The sequence below is a fragment of the Pteropus alecto genome, unplaced genomic scaffold, assembly GCF_000325575.1.
Source record: "Pteropus alecto unplaced genomic scaffold, ASM32557v1 scaffold14, whole genome shotgun sequence".
Classification (NCBI taxonomy): Eukaryota; Metazoa; Chordata; class Mammalia; order Chiroptera; family Pteropodidae; genus Pteropus; species Pteropus alecto.
This window is the reverse complement of record NW_006436810.1, coordinates 7076220-7087683: the sequence shown is the minus strand read 5'-3', so window position 1 is coordinate 7087683 and position 11464 is coordinate 7076220.

Here is an 11464-nt window from a genome sequence, read left to right as displayed (position 1 = left end):
GGGGGGCGGGGGGCTCCTCCGCCGCAGACCCGAGCGCTCTGACGTCTTCCTCCAGCGAGCCGGGGCGTCGGGACAGCCGTCGCCGAAAACCATCCATCTTCCCGCCGAATGATGGCAAGGCTGAGTGTACATTGTCCCTCTCCCTTTCCCTCGTCGTCCCGCCCGCCTTCCCCACGTTGGATTAATCCTTCCCATCCTCGACGCCTTCGCTCCCACGCTATTTAGAGATCTTCCCCCAACCCTCACTCCGGCGGGCGCCTTCCGATCCTGCAAAGGGAAGAGGCGCCCCGCGGCCTGATCCCAGGGGCGGAGGGGTGAGGCGGAATGAGCACAAAGGATGGACACTTCTAGGTCCGGCTTTTCTGGAGGGGGTAGCAACCGGGATTTCCAGGGACTTCTGATTCTCAGAGCTGTCCCCTCCAAGGACCATCTCCCTCCTCGCTGTCCCAGCCCACGGCCTCCCTCTAGCAGACCCCACCCACTCTGACCAGGACTGCCATCAATACCCTTACCCCACCTGCGTTTTCAAAGGCACCCCTGCCCCATTTGAGTGGTGAGATGGAGGATGGAGCAGATAGGATATGATCTGTGAGCAGAGCTAACAATAGTTTTACTATACACCTGGCTCCTTTCACAAGCATTCTGCTTCTGTATAATAGATGAAGCTTTTATGCTAATCTCCCTAGGCTGCGGCTACCAGAAAGCTCAAACTGTCCCCAAACTGCTATTCACACACTTCTCGAGAGTTGCCCAGCTTTCCCCTGCTCCTTCTGTTCTCAGACGTGAAGATGGTCGCAGGCCCGCTTCCTCCAGTTCTCAATGCCATGGCTACAAAGGGGATGAGCGCCATAGCAATGGAACAATAATAGAAGCTGGTAGGATGCTGTGGCCGCCTTTCGGCTGCCAGAGCTGGGGGTGTATTTGTGTGTTTCTGCAGGCCTGCTCCTCACCACCGTTCTGGTGAGCTGTTTTCCTGGTGAGTCCATGGTACTGCACGTCAGCACCGATGTTGGTACTGATGAAGTCGAAATCGTACATCTTTCTCTGTATCCCTGATCGGTACATTTACGCCATGCTTAGGTGATTACACGTTCACATCGCATGACTGAGTAGTCTTGGGACTGGAAGAATATTTCCGTGCATGTGTCTGGCTGTAAAGTAAAAAGAACGAAATTTGCTAATTTCAAGATCGCTATGAGTAGCCAAGGAAAGACAGTAATCCTATCCCGGGTAAGGCTGGGAGGAATGATCCAAGTGAAAATCAGGAGGAGAAAGTCTATGATCCACCTGTACTCCATCCCCCTGGGATCCCAGCCTCTGCATCCGATACCAAGGCTCAGTAAGCAGATGTTCCACTGTCACGTGACCGTCGTAGGCTTGCTGCCTCTGACTTGGCAGTGAGCGTGCTTGGGCTTGGTCTTGTTCCTCTGTGTGCCTGCAGACACCCTGGATCATGGTGCTCGATAAGTATTTGACGAATGAACAACTAAACTAAGAAACACTCGGGTCTAAGGGCCTTCTACAGCCCTGGGTCTTTGCAAGAGTATTAAAACCTTTTCTCTCCAGATAAAGTTGTAGAAAAATGTCGTCCTCTCTTAGTTTAATCAAGATTATTTTATATAGTTAATAAGACTATGTATAGTGCCAAGCGGGTATTAGACTAATTGGAGGGATCACTTCATAAATTCTATTAATGTCTAATCACGATGCTGTACACCTGAAACTAATGTTGAATGTCAACTGTAATCGAGAAATCATTTTTTAAAAGATCATTTTAGAATCTTTAAATGAAGTTTCTCCCCTGTGAGACAGGAAAAACCACTGCACCTAAATTAAAGTTTGGGAACATTCTGTGGAGAGTCTGACTCTTCTGCGAATTCAGGAACTCACTGTCTCTTGTGTCCGTTGCAGGCCAGGGGGCACCTGGGGCCCTCATTCACCCCAGCTCTTGCTTTAAGCACCCAGCCCACAGGCTTTCTGCATCCAGACTCAGGCATGGCCATGTGACTGGCTTTGGCACCCATAAGGGCAGTGACTATGTCACTCCTGCTCAGAGTTGCATCCACAGTGCCTGGGGAAGTCCTAGGCACAGAGAAGGGACTCAGTGGATGTGAATGGATGCATTGTCCTGAAGGCATAGGAGCCTGAGTCCAGTCCCCTTACCAGACCAGACACTAAATTGTCATCAGTTAGAAAAAGAAACCATTGCATATATGATTCAGCCAGCATTGAATGAGCCCCAAAAGATCCCGGCTGGGTATCCTCTCATGTCCCTTTCGAAATCTTCAGCACAGCCCTGCCAGACAGAGAAGATTAACGCCTCTGACTCAAGGGGAAGCTAAACTGCCATGAGAAAGACATCTCACAATGCAATGCAAAAGAGAGGTTTTTTCTCTTTTTTATTATAGTCCAGGGCAGGTGTTCTGGGTTGGCAGATAGCGCTGTTCCACATGCATATTCAGGAACCTGAGTTCCTTCTGTGTTCACTCTTGTGCCTCTACTATTCCCTAGGGCTGTTCCTTGGGAAGACTGGGAGCTTGCACCAGAATGTAAATCAAAGCACCACTTCCTTCATCGAGACACCTTCCTGTGGACAAAAAAAAATGTCAGCTGAACTAAACAATGTGCTTAGCGATTTGCATTCTGGAATAAACTCTTTATCTTGTGGATGAGTAACAAAAGGTTTGAGAATGAGCACCTGGTGCACGGGCCACACTTTTAATTAGCACTGTCCTCAAGTACTGTCCCTTTTTGCATAACCTAGGTGGCAGCTGCCAGGAAGGCGGAAGTGACATAGCAGCACATATGTAGCACTTATCTCTTGTGCTCATATTTCGGTTATAAAAACTCAGCCACATGCTCCCAGGTAACAGGGGCCAGTTCTTCAGTCCATCACAGTGCAGAGAGCAGAGGGAAAGCGGATACACATAACTTCCGACGAAAGAACCTCGCCAACAGGATGGTGTGTATTCATCTTTGGCCTGGCATCCCTGTGGGACATTGCCTGTGCACTCTTTTTTCCAATCCCAGGTGGCATTTTTCAGGAAATTCCATGGCTATTTCCAGCAATGGGCTCTCTACTTCACAGAGCATGAAATATACATCATTTTAAATTTATAAAGAATTCAGGTCAGTTTATATCTTATGCCTTTTCTCTTCCACAGAGCATGAGTCTATGATGTGATTTTCAGGGTGTTTCCCCAAAGGCTTGGAGGGTCTGGTCTAATCAGGCCCGTCTGTGTGCTGGGAAGAGAGGCCTCTTAAACTAGCTCAAGCGAAGTGGGATTTGTTGTGAAAACACAATGGGAATTTCAGGAAATTCAAAGACAGGAACCATGTGGGTCACCTGGGTCTCATGGGAGCTAGGACTAGCCCCAAGCCCCCAAAGCTATTCCAGAGTATTTCCTCCTCTCCACATCTGCTCCATTTCTCGCTCTGTGGACTGACTTTCTTGCCCACACAGCTTCGGCTGATAGGTGACCACTGTACCCACCCCAGCACCCGCCGTAAGGGGGCAACTTTTCACATGGCCTCCTGTCCTCTGCCTCTGCTGGCAACTGTGTCCTAATTCCTGATATACAGGACAGAAACTTCCACCCAGCTCATTATTTTGACCCGGTCACATGGGCTAGAGATTTCCCAACAGCTTATATGAATGAGTAAGTCCAGGATGTCCCATCAACTCCTGTCAGGGGCTAGGAGCACATGGTGATGGATATAGCATGTCCACTTCCCAGGGCACCGGGCAGAGTCGTGTTCCCTGGGATGGGGTGGCCAGGGTGGGCACCCAGACGTCTTGTCCACAATGGCCTCTTCCCCAGTTCCTCAGGCACACGTTGTCTCCTGCCTGATAGTCCATGCTTTGGGCTGTTTCTTTTTCGGTTAGTGACCCAGACATCTCATCACAGAGGGCATGTTTTGTTACTTTCTCCCACCGAGTTCAGATTTTGATGAACTGAATTTTTACTGTGAAACTGGCCGTACTGTTTAGATTTCTCATTTGCATTCAACAAAGACAGGTTGAAATACCCGGTATTACCACAGAGAGTCAAGTATGTAATTCCAGCTTAAATCAATGAAACATTGCATTTTAGTTAATCTTTTCTGACTTCATCAGGAATGAATGTATGTTTTCAGGGTGGCTTTCTGAGATATGGAAAATAGCTCACGCACCTCTATCATTATTGCCCAAGGGGACTCCAGTTTGGGAATCTGTGCCTAAGGTGAAGGAGTTGTTTCTGCTGTAACTGGTCACTTAGATGTTGGTTCCCATGAAGCTCTGAGGGCAGGTCTTGCTGCAGTGAGATGTCCAGGTTCAGGCCAGCGCAAAGAAAGCAGGCTGAGAGGAGAAATGACAGGGCACAGGAAGGTGGCGGTGTCCTGCGCAGGTGTGGCTTCTGATTCTGCCTCTGCCTCGGGGTGACCTCAGACCAGACACTGAGCATCTGCCTCTCTGTTTCTTCATCTATAAATCGAGTTGGTAAAACCTTCCTCCCTAGGGTTTTAGGAGAATTAAATGAGGTCACATGTATCTACTGACTGGCAGCTACTTATTTATTTTAATTAATACTAATAGAGAAATATAATTAAGGCAAGCTAATTTCTTAGATTGTGAGTTTCAAGATGGCATAATTTCCTTGTTTGGTGCCTAATGCAACATCATGTGCTATTTAGACCCCTTGGGGAGATAATCATACAGATAATAACTGCCACTTCGCGAGCATCTATTATGCCCCCGGTGTGGGGTGTAGTTGTCCCTGCATTCACTCTTGTAATCTTCACAACTGTCCATGAAGACGTTATTCATCCCATTTTATAAACGAGGAAACCGGGGCTCAGAAATATTAGATAACTTACACGATGCCCAGATGGTAATAGGCAGAGACCACAGTGGACCTCAATTTCATCTGATTCTCAAGTTCTGAGGGCAGTAAATCCGGCGAAATTAATTTCTTTGTAGTTTCAGGACGTTTATGAGGTTTGGTACATTTCATCACGCAGAAGGCGTACAAACTATATTAAAAATAATTTTATAAGAGATACTAGGAATAACTTTTACCGTTGGGTGAGATCTCACTGTGGATTCCACTGCTTGTTTTCAGCTGTTCTCCTCCAACCCCCTTCCCAGCCAGTCTGGCCTCTAGATTTGTGTCCATTGCCTTCCAACTTATATGTAGAAGTCACAGGAAGTGGTGGAAACATTTAAATTTGCTTTTTTGGAGAATAACAGGCTCGTAGTTTTGGCTACAGTAGGGATGGCTGGACTCTCAAAATATAGCTCACAATGTCTGAAACTGAAAATATATTTCAGAGATTTGTGTACTTGAATATCCTACTGTGCAATCCTTGAAATCTGGGTGTTCCTGGCATTTCACTGATTACCCTCCATGGTCTTCTGAGTTACTGGACAGACTGGAGGAGGCTATTACCCTAGACTCTGGCCTCACGGTTTGCCTTCTCCAGGGCTTCTCCACCTCGGCACTGTTTATATTTTGGGCCGGATAATTCTTCGTCACGGGGGGCTATCCTGGGCATCATAAGATGTTCAGCAGTCTCCCTGGCCTCTACTCAATAGATGCTGATGGCACCCTTCAGGTGCCACAACCCAAATGTCTGCAGACATTGCTAACGTCTCCTTGGTGGGGAGAATCACCTCCCAGTTCAGAACTTCTGGTCTAATCTAATTGCTCATCCTCCCTAACTACTTCCTTGCCTGGTGCTCCTTGAATCCACACTTGAATATCTCCAGTGCTGGAGAACTCACTCATTCTCATCTTTGGAGAACGCCAACATTGGAAAACTCTTCCTTAGAATGAACCTAAATGTGTCTCTTAGCTTCCTCCCATCATGTGGTCCTCGTCTGCCCAGCCCAGTCGCTCTGACCCTCCCTCAAGTGTTTACAGACACCATCGTGCCTGCCCTGATTCTGCAATATAACAGGTATTTTCTGTGCCATCAACACTTCCTCAAGTGCAATGATTGCTCTTCCCCTCCCCATTCTGACAGAGACAGAGGTACTGAAGCTGACCCAAAACTAATCACTTCTTTGGATCACCCCCCAAGGAAGTTGAGCTTTGATCAAAGGATCTGGTGAGCAAGGGGCATTATTTTCTAGAACTTTCTACAGGTATATGACTATTTCACTTCGCTGCCTATGAAAATCAAAGCCACTGTATAAGCCGCTGCCTGCTCCAGGTCAACCCCACCTGGGAGGCTGGGAGGCTTCAGATGTCATCCCCACCCCACAGCTGGAGCAGAGAGGGTGATGGGGCTGGCACAGTTCTGGGCCTGAGCAACTCTGGTTCTTTCTTCTAAGGACATCTAAGGCCGTCCTCGTTATCCTGTCTCTCCCATGGGATATTTGTAAGGACGAAACTAAAACAACACCACGAAGATGAAACCACTGTATAGACTCTATGTGAAGAGCTGACTGTGCAAATGGAAAGCATTGTCTTCAAATCATCACCCCTCCCGCCTGAGCCAGCTGGCTTCCCCTGGCCATGACTGCCCCTAGCCCGGCAAAGTTGCAACCGAGTTTAGTAGTGAGTTCCTAAGAAAAAAGATTATTCAGAAAAATCTCTGAAATGCCATTAGTTTAATCTGATTTGACTCATCAAATCAAAATGCATCTATCCATCTCTCATGCTCCTTCTTGATGGCGCCCAGCACTGTAGCACTCAGGCATTCAGACGGGTATATTACATCATGGCAGAAACGGAGGGTGGGCCAAGTACACACATGGAGCCTTCCGGCACAGCCTCCTGGGAATGCTGAACTGATCCATGGGTGTTTGTCTTGGCAAAGGGATGGCTTTGCAGAACCCATTCCTATAGATTTGTGATTTAAGTTTCCTTAGAAATACTCTATTGAAAGTGAATGGGAATAGGCATATTTTAGTTCCCTACTGACTCACACTTTAACCAGAACATGTCAGCTGTTCAGATCAAGGCACTGCAGGAATCAGTTTGCTTGGCTGAAGGGAAGAGAGGAGAGAAGGAGGCCACCATAGATACATTTAGTCGCTTACCGAATATGCCACTTCTTCCTTTTCCCTTGCTAACTCCAGGTGCAGCTTCAGGCGATGGATCTTGACTGCTTCAATTCAATCATAACAATCCTGTTTCCTACTTTCCCCATCTCTCCCCAAGCAGGGGTCACCATGAGACCTGTTTTGACCAATGGAACCTGAGTGGAAGTCAGCTTGTGGTGGCTTCTGGAAAAGTTTTCGACTTCATGATAAAAGGAACAGAGATGGATGGCATCAGCCTCCTACCTCCTCCCTCCCCAGAATGCAGACATCTGCCCCGGAATGCAGACATCTGCTGGCTCTAGCAGCTCTCAGGCAACTATGAAGGAAAGGCCACAAACTACACAGAGATGGCAGCCCCCCACATTGCCGAAACGGTAAATCATCACTGGTACCTGCCCACCTCTGTCTTCTTGTCACATGTGACAAACCCCTTTTTGTTTAAGCCACTGTTAATAAGGTTTTTCTTAGAGCCAAATAAATCTCCAAATAAACACAAGGAGGTTCTGAAACAGGAGGGCTGAGCGTACTGAAGGCAAACGTTGTGTTTCTTTGACTAGAGCCAGCAAATAGTTGGCCTACAAATAGAATTCATCACGTCTCTCAGATTTTCTAAGAATCTTCCAGGTTTTCTCACTGATTCCCCTGCCGCAGTTTGTTCCCCAAGGTACATGGCTTGATAATCCCCTCTCTGCCATTTACTGTGTGACCTTGGGCAAAACACTTAACTTCTCTGTGTCTCAGTTTCCTCGTTTGTAAAATGTGGGTAATAATACCTGGTTGTTGTGAGGATTTTAAAAAATAGCTAAAAACTACTTAAGCATTTTAAAGTTTGGGTTTTTTTTTTTTTTTTAATCTTATGTTATCAGGGAAGAGAAGTTTTTTCCATTACACTGATCTTTGTCTTTCCCTTGTACATTCTGTTATGAGAGCTCCATTCTTCAATACACATGTATGTGTCACAAGAACAAATAAATCTTTGTTATAGATTTTTTTGTAAAACCTAAATAAACTTTTTATGGCAGAGTCTGGGCGGTGTGGGAACTCAGTAGGTGATGATTATGGTGGTAGAACGATGTTTTGCAAAGTACTGAACGACCCTGTAGCCAGACGAGGGTATCAATTTGACCAGAATTCCATTTCCTGGTAGCAAAACTCTACCCCCCTGGACTGACACTGCAGGGGCAGCAGGCTCTTATCGGCCATTTTCCACTTCCCTGCTGCAAAAGCTCCTTAAAACACAAGGTGACAAGTTATTAAGCCAACCTTCCAAGATGTGTTGGAAGAATACCAAGCTTCCCTTTAGCTTATCTACCACCACCCCGACCTCCCCCAGTGCTATCGGATTTCTTGGTCCTTCAAGGATAATCAAACCCAACCAGGTACTACTTCCCTTCCTCGTTAAATGCCATTTTATTCGGCTCTGACTAAGGTTCTCAAACGTTCACGTCCTTTGGGAATTTTAACTTTATCTTCTCTGTTTGCCATTTCTCACTCATTTTGCATTTTCTGCAAATTTAATCTAAGTCGAATTTACTTTCTCCTCTGGGTCATTAACAGACCCCGTGTGTTGGATAATCCGGTTTCCTGCCAAGCCCTATGGGATCCTTCTTGATTCTTAGTCACATTCAGATCTAATTTAAGATGCCACTAATTATAACTTGTACCGACCATTTGTCAACAAAACCCAAAACTACATAACTGTCAAATCTTCCAGACCCCCCCTTCTTTAATTGCTCTATGAATTGCTTGGGTCAGAGGTTTCACATCAAATAAACATGGAAATGATTTTCACTGAACTCCCCTGTGGGGTCTCGAATCTGTAATTGTGTTTGAAATGGCTGTGCTGATATGAGGGAGAATAATTTGAGGCTTTTGAATCTGCCTGGTTGGTTGCTCATTAGATTCTCTTTCACCATATGCGGACAGATCAATTTTCTTATTAAATTTCTTAAATTCTTACCTGGAAGGGCAGGCAGACCATGAGGACGTTCATTTCCTGAGTCACCATGTTGATGAATGTGCCTCTGCTTCTGGAGTTTGGAACCATCCCAGATCCCAAGGTTCCAGATCTCTCCACAGTGTGTACGAGAGCTTTCGGTACCCCCGAAAGCCTGCAATGCCCCCCGCTTCTGCTTCGTCACTGGAGTTCAATTATTTCTTGGCTAGTCAGTAGCAGTCATCATGTTATCTTCCAATCCAGTCATTCTCTAACCAGGTCAATTCTACCCCCACCACCCCACCCCCAACACCCACTTGGCAATGCCTGGAGACATTTTTGGTTGTCACAACTCGGAGGCAGAGAGCGAGAAGAGCCCAGGGATGTTGTTAATCATCTTACAATGTACAGGACTGTCCCCCGCAACAAAGGATTTTATGGCCCCAAATGTCAATAGTGCTGAGGCTGAGGGACCTTGTACAATCTAAGCTCCTCTCAAAGCTGCTTCCTCCTCCGTCATCACCACCACCAAAGAGGAGTGGATAGTTAACCTGGTCGAGGATTAAAGAGCCCTGCTCCCCACGGGCTGGTCACTGACATCTCAGGACCGAGAGGGTAGAGGTAGGAACTGAATTAGAGACTATATTTCTAAAACTCATTAGAGGTTTTTTCCTTCCTTCCTTCCTTCCTTCCTTCCTTCCTTCCTTCCTTCCTTCCTTCCTTTCTTCCTTCCTTCCTTCCTCCCTCCCTCCCCTCCCTCCCTTTCTCCTATCCTCCTCCCTCCCTGCCATCTTCCTTCTTTCAGAAAATACTTACTGGGTACCAACCATAGGCGAGCACTTTCATGGACACCATTGATATAGACATTGACAAAACAAATGAACTCTCTACCCATGGGGAGCTGATGTTCCAGCTGGGGAGTAAGTCGATACTCAAAAGACACTTCAGAGGCCAGGCACTATGAAGAAAGGATGCAGGGTGCTGTGATTTGAGCCATGGCTATTCATTTCAGCGGCCACATACCTAGTTTTGAAGGAGTAAGGCGGAGTGTTTTACCACAAAGATGTGTGTTGTCGTTACTGTATTAGTAAGGCCATTTTGATTACATATACTAAGACATAGCTACTTTCCATGGAGAAGAAACTTTCCAGCAATAAACAGTGAATTTAAGCTGTCCTTCATTTATACAGCTACCAAGGCCATGCAAAAGCTTATAGAGACAGAAACGAGGGAATTTGACACCTGGGCATTGCTACTTATGAGCTATGTGACCTTGAGCAAATTTCTTCATCTTTCCAAAGTTTAGGTTCCAAGAAAATAAAGATGTCTATCTCATAAAGTTGCTGTAAGGATTTAATGAGATGCCATTTACTGAGAGTTTAGCATATTCCCCAGTACTTGGCAAAGAGCTCAGTAAAGGGCTTATTATAATGTTAGTGTAGGGGGAAACCTCTTGCACATTTCAGTTGTCTTACATGGTGAGCCACCACTGCCCTCTTCTTCCTCTGGTGTTTACTGGGAAGCAGAGATTTAATAAATATCACAAGGATGAATGCCAAGGGCTCCCTTCTCCATGGTCATGGCTTTGCCCTGGACCAAGTCCCCCGTTACCAGCGGTGCCAAAGACAAACAGAGGTGGACAGCTCTTACAGGTGGCAGGACAGATTTTATTCAGACTACTGCAGTAGGGGAGAGAGATTGCAGAAAAGAACTGAGCTCAACTCCACTAAAATAAAAGGCAGGAGACTTTTAAAACAGTGGGTTGTGCCAAAGGAGAAGTACTGAAGGACATGAGCGGGAGGGGTGGGGGTGGTCATGTGATTAGGCCATCTGTGTTTGTTAATTGGCTCTTATCCTGAAGAGAAGCAAACTTCTCATATCTTTAAGACAGGAGGTAGTTTTGCAAATTGGAGCAAGGCACCCACCAAGATAGGCTCCTGCATTCCCACAAGACTGGGAAAAGTGGGGGCTCTCTCTCTCCATGTTTGCATTCCATAGAGATGACTCCCAGATCCTTGAGGAGACACTTCTGTTCAGCAGAAGATTTACATCCCAAAGGAGCAGAGAAAAGATTTATAATTGCAAGTTTTCTAAAGTAACTGCTCTGAGAAAAGGGGTGTCAGGGACCTGCAGTCAGGTTTTAGCTGGAACAAACTAAATTCTTTTGACGGTGTTCAGCTTTCTTCGATGGGCATGTTAAGGGGGCAGAGGCCATCCTACAGACATTGTCTTGGGCTGATAGGAACTACGCTAGAATTAGGTCAAGCCTTTTAGTGTCAGGGGCTGGGCAGAGTCATTTGTGCTAAGAGTTTTGTGCTTGGGGAGCAAGGCTTTCTTGTAAACTGAGGCCTCCCTCTCTGGCAGGAGAGAATCTCAGAGCATCTTGAGGACCTAATTAAACTGATAAATATCTTCAGCCTCAATCCTCAGTCAACCAAGACTGTGCTGAGAGTTGGCATCTGTTAACATCTAGTTGTCATCTAGTTCAGAGAGAACAG